The sequence below is a fragment of the Castor canadensis genome, chromosome 5 (genome assembly GCF_047511655.1).
Source record: "Castor canadensis chromosome 5, mCasCan1.hap1v2, whole genome shotgun sequence".
NCBI classification, from domain to species: domain Eukaryota; kingdom Metazoa; phylum Chordata; class Mammalia; order Rodentia; family Castoridae; genus Castor; species Castor canadensis.
In genome coordinates this window covers 16,678,109-16,684,108 of record NC_133390.1, presented here as the reverse complement: position 1 = coordinate 16,684,108, position 6,000 = coordinate 16,678,109, and the positions used below count along the sequence as shown (strand labels likewise).

At 34.5% G+C, this 6,000-nt stretch overlaps 1 long non-coding RNA gene across 9 annotated transcripts in view; it reads left to right on the top strand.

Moving 5' to 3' along the window:
• Positions 1-3,889: 3,889 nt before the first annotated feature.
• LOC141423210 (uncharacterized) overlaps positions 3,890-6,000 on the top strand; it is a 171,074-nt gene continuing 168,963 nt past the window's right edge. For 5 of the 9 annotated variants that reach the window (XR_012447888.1, XR_012447890.1, XR_012447882.1 and 2 more), the window contains exon 1: positions 3,890-4,350. This is a non-coding gene — a long non-coding RNA (uncharacterized lncRNA). Of the gene's footprint in view, positions 4,351-4,919; positions 4,991-6,000 lie in introns of all 9 variants that reach the window. The other 4 variants (XR_012447886.1, XR_012447889.1, XR_012447883.1 and 1 more) reach the window with 1 other exon arrangement.

Sequence of the window (6,000 nt, the reverse complement as noted above, 5' to 3'; positions counted from 1 at the left end):
AGTCAGAATTCTTTCTCAGTCACTTCCCTCCTGGTGCCTGCCCACTGCATTCACAGCATCACTAGTGCTTCCAACCTTTCAAGCATGTTCTTAAGGTTCTTAAGGTTAAGTCTACAAAAGAAAATATTTTTGAAAAGGCTAAGTTTGAAGTGTTCATTAAAACAAGTTCCAGATTGTGGGTTTCTTTGTCTTTTTAAATGTTTTTGGCTATTTAATATCATTTAACAAAACTTTGCTTCTTGTCCTATCAAATTGAAAGCTTCCAATTCTGCTGCAAAGCTTGTGATATCATAAAAGTCTGTTTCATTATATGACTCTAGAATTTAGTTACATTTCTTTCTTTCCTTTTGGAATCTGTTTATACCTGACTCTACGATTACTTCCTTCATTTTTTATAGTATTAAAATAAACATTTCTCCAGTTTCATACAAGACCTCTTTTAAACACAAAAACTTTAACTATGGGTTCTCTCTTTTGGGTACTTCCAGTGACTATTTGAAACCTTTGGCTGACTTTTCTATCATTGAACTATTGAGACTCTTTAAGCAAAACCTTAATGTAGTCTCTCCTTATCTGCCCTTTTGCTTTCCATGGTTTTAGTTACCTTCTGTCAACTGTGTACAATTGTTTAGATTTTTTTTTCTCCCAAGGGTTTAGATGTTGGAAGTTCAATCCCCAGGGGGACAGGTGGCCTTAAACTGATAAGAGGTGAGACCTAACAATATATCTTTAGGTCAAGTGGGGACATTGCCATAGGAAAGGATCATGGGACCCTGGTCCCTCTCTAGCTTCCTTTCTAAAGACAGGGTCTCTTTCTCCAACAGTTGCTTGGGTCATGATGCTATCCATCACTAGTTCCTGACCAGAGGCCAAACACACAGGGCTCTGCCCAATCTTATGCTTTCGGCCTCCTAAACTGTAAGTGAAATGGCATGTGTCTTTTCCTTATAAAGTTATTCCCCTCAGGTATTTCACTATAGAAATGAAATACTAATATTTCATTTCATTTCAGACTAATAAACCATGGTCTGAAAATAGTAAATGGAAAATTCCAAGAATAAACAATTTATAAGTTTTAGATTGTGTGCTGTTCTAAATAGCATGATGAAAACACATGCCATCATGCTTTATCTCATCCAGGTAATTCATGGTGCATATGCTTTTTGCCCCTTAGTCACATAGTAGCTATCTCTGTTGTTGAACTGACTACTGAAGTTTCACGGTGTTTGTGATCAGTTAACCCCTGTTTTACTTACTAATGACTCCAAAGCACGATTGCAGTGATAGTGGCAATTTTATTGCTGTATATTGTTATATTTTTTCAATATTAGCTATTGTTCTTAATCTCTTACTGTGTCTAATTTATAAAGTGAGCTTTATAAACATAGTGTATTTTTTTCCTATATACAAACATGTGTGCATGTGTGTAATTTGTCTGTGGTTGCAGGTGCAGATACACATGCACACACCACTGAAAGTCTTGGACTATATTCCCTGCACATAGTTTTATAAAGGGGAGACTTCAACCTCTTTAATCAGGAGTGACATAACCTGTCACTGTAATAGATGATATTAACATGAATTAGACATTTTAAGAAGCCAATGAATTAAAACACCTCCATCATATTTAATCTATATTCAATATATTTAATCTTTATTCCTTTTGAATATTTGATATAGTATAAAATAAAACTTAACTATCTCAGTTGATTGCTTTTCTCAACACTCCTCTCTCATGAGCTAGAGATTTTATTAATAATTTATTAATTTTATTAATAAAACTTAATAATTTTATTAAAATGAAGTCTTTTTTTGATTTATGAAAAATAAATTTATTACATAACACCTTGTTTTTAACAATGTTCAACTTTTTTATTCAGAATACCTGTGTCACTCATGTAAAATAGTTTGATACAGTACATTGTATGTTAATAGGTTTTTTTTTTTTCCTCAAAAATTCTAAGGCTCACCTACTCCTTTCTCCTTTGCTGAAGTAAGGGCACCCTAAACAATGTACGAACAAGTTTTAAAAGAAAACTAACTGAACAAAATTTTTATAGCACTACACCAACCAGCTTTAAAATCAGGACACTTTAAAAACAGAACTGTGATCCTCCAAGTACTCATGGTATTTTTACCTTGATATCTTAAAGGTGAACTCTTTGCATTAACTTAGAGAAGCCAAACTTACTTTAAAGTAGTTTTTGAATTTATTTATCTACAAATAAAGTTTGGTTTAAAATAAATACATACTTTCAATGTCCAAATTTAGAACTAATCTCTCCTAATAGAAATAAGAGAACTGGTTATATTTTGATTAAATTTTATTGTATTATTGCTATAGTTTACATATTTGTTTCTCCTTCAAAATTCATGTTGAAATTCCTAACACAATAGTGTTAGGAGGACTTTAGGGGTGATGAGGTCAGGAGACCTCTGCTCTTGTGGATGTGATTAGTGTCTTACAAAAGACTGGGAAGAAGGAACTAGGCTCATTGTTTCCTTCCACTGTTCCCTCTCTTCTACCATGTGAAGACACAGAGTTCATCCCTTTTTTCCTCCTTTCACCTTGTGAGGATATAGCACATGGTGTCATCATGGATACAGAGACTAGGCCCTCACCAGACATTAAACCTGCTGGCAGCTTGATCTTTGTACTTTATCTTCTAGAACCAAAAGTAGATTTCTGTTCTTAAAAAGTTAGCTAGTCTAAGGTATTTTGTTACAGCAATAGAAACAAATTAACACAATTATAGAAAATTATGTGACCTTACTATGCAATGACCTAAAATGATTGAGGGCTTCATACAATAAGTAATTTCCTAATAAATGATGCAGTATTTTTATTAGTAGAGATTATTTGAAACTAGTTGTGTTCATTCAGATAAAACTATACCCTTCCATATCTATAGGATGATCTATTTTCTAAAGCTTTATATGCTTGTCCTAAAGATAACTAGAAAGACTCATTTACAGAAATGGAGAAAGAATCAGCCCTCAGAAGTTTGCCAGTTTGAGAAAATCTGGGACTAGCCAGTTTAACAAGAAGTCCAGATTATAGTTTTCCTGTATTGCATAAAGTTATATGTAGAAAATATATATCCAATAGTATGGTGTAAGATATCCAAAGGTAGGATAAGAAATTATAAAGAATAAAACAATGGAGTTGGCAAAGAGGAATAGATGGTTTCCTTTTTATGACCAATCATGCAAGGATCAAAGACACTATTGCCAGATGCCCCAGCTCAGCTGAGCACTTTTCCCCTGTGATCATATATGTAGTCAAGAGGCGGCCAGGATCTAACAGCATTTTATGAGGATGATAATAACAATTGTGAGGTCAATGCTATGAGAGTAGAATTTTTTTAAATGATGCTTATAAGGAATCAAGTTAATGCTAAAATAGCTCAATCATAGTGAATTTTAGGAAATAACCTTCAAATTTGCCAAAGGAAACTCCAAAGACCACAGGAAGGTATCATTTCATGTGAAGTATCAACTTATTGAAATCTTAAAGTTCAAATGAATCACATTCATAACTTAAATTGAGAAATCTCTCTCCGTTTCATTTAGGAACACTTAGTCTATTTTTACTCAATATTTCTATTGACTTAAAAGTGTTTGAAGAGAAAAAGAATGTTGGTTTCCAAGATTAAGCAAATTTGAAAGTAGCTGGGGTCATCTGGTTGTAATCTTTGTGCTCTATGTAGATAGAAATCACAATTAAGTGAGGAGAAGCTCTTCTAACATTGGCAGACCAGGCCCCTGAGTGTCTAAGGCTTATGGTCTGGACTGGCAGGCCCACTGTCTTATAGCTCCAACACTGAGAGCTCAGAGCCTATTGTTCTAGGATTTAGAGGCCAAAGACTTATGGCCTTATATACTCAGAATGAAGTTTTATTATCCTAGGCTTTAACCACTAGCAGTGCTGGCACTTGGTAGGTATTTTAATCCTTTTTGAAGTGCTGACTTAGTGAATGGCAGCAACAGGCAGTGCAGGCTAGTGTTAAAGTGCTTAGGCAAGCCTTAAGTATTGGGAGTCTCAGCTCTTTCAGTAGCTGGTGTCCAGCTGTTAGTCTCAGGGTGTCGGGACCCTGGCCTTTAAAGTATGATAACTTCCTGGAACTCTTCTAGTTCCCATGGCCCACAGTTTCTCATTTCTTCTCCACCACTTCTGTCTCCCATCATTTCTGCTCCTGGAAGCATTCTGGAACTGTTCAACTGCCCTCTCACCACTACTGCTTCTCTGCTGCCACTGCAATGAGTATTACTGCTTCTCTTTCACTTCTACTGTCTCTTCGTCATGTTACCAGCTCAGCCTGCTCTATTAATGATAAAGATCAAAAGTAGGTAAGTGAAGACCACTCAAGCCTTTTAATGGGCCTATAAAAAATATGTGTTGTCCTTTGTGATTACATCATTCTGGGCAACATATTTTTTGTTTGTTTGTTGTTTGGTTTATTTAAACATTTGTGAGGCAAATGAGCTTTTAATCTGCACCAAAGTAGATTCACTCATACTTGCAAAGTCTTAACTCTTACAATTTAGGAAACAATTATGAATTATTTGAGGTCTGGTAACTCTAACTAGATTCCAGCTTTTTGACCACTTATAGTCTGTTTCTGCTCTATCAGCTCTCTTTCCTGCATATTCAATCCAAACTGTTGCTAAATGTTTTTTAATATATGGCATTATGATAGATATGACAAATATGTATTTATAGCAAATTGGGAAAATTTCATTAGTGGCTGCCATAAATTTCTTTTAAAGATGGGGAATGTAATTACCTAAGGAAAGCTAAAACAAAAATAGCTGCAGCCTCTTGATGTGATTGAAAGTAGAAGATGAGAGCTTCAGGAACCTGAAAGTAAGGGGAAATGTTCTATTAAGATATAAAAATAATGTATCTGTTAATCTAGGAGAAAGAGTGAGGATGAAGGGAATGCATCTGGTCAGATGGCAGAAGGCTGTAAGGAATGTCAGACTCTGAGTAAGTTTACACTAAGTGTCTCAGGTCAAAATAACAGATATACTTGTTTTATATTTTAGAATAATATTTTCATGAAAAAAGTTTATCTTTAGAAATAAGAAGTTTATTCATATTCTACTTATTTGTACATAATCTAATATGTATGTTATACATATAATATGTGTGTATATATTTAGATTCAATTATCGCTGTCAGGTACTGTGATGGATTTTGAAAAGGGTTATTTCATTTACCTTGATATATACATGATAATAGAGTAAGCATTATTACTTATCCTTTCACAGTTAAAAAAATATACCCTACCTTGTCTATAGGAATGCATTTCAAATCATGCTTCTAGCTAGTGACTGGACTGCAATTGGAATCAGGTTTACATGTTGTTTTATGTAAAACAATACACAGCATCACTAGAGACTGCTATTGAGTCAGAGGTTCCTGAGTTTGTATTTACCTTTTGACCATTAAGAAATGATTTAAACTTTCTGAGATAGAGCTTCTTTACCTGAAAAATGGGAAGAGTAATAACCAAGTCAAATGGTTATGAGGATTTGATGAAATGAAGTATGTAAACACTTTGCATAATGGTGAGCCCTTTGTAAGTACTGAACAAACAGAGCTATTCTGTCCCTCTTAATTGGAGAGGCTTCTATCATATATGAATGCAGTGTAGGGATAGCTTAGTCCTCAGAATTATGAATAAATTAAAGAATTATATTTTAATTAGAATTAAACTATGACAAAGACTAACTGCTCATTTTGTTGTTTTGCCATGTTCACCACAATAAAGGAAATGACTTTGAGAGCTCAGGATGTTAGAAATTGATGAAACAGTACCATTACATTTGATCTTGTTTATCTCCTCTCTGCTTTGACTAGTTTGGACCTTCCATGGGATTGAAATCATGTGATTATACTTTCAGTAACTCTTAGTTTTAGAGGTCATGAGGTTGTGATGGCCCTTATCAGTTTCTGCACAGCTTCCGCACAGCTTCCACCACCTCTAGGCACGA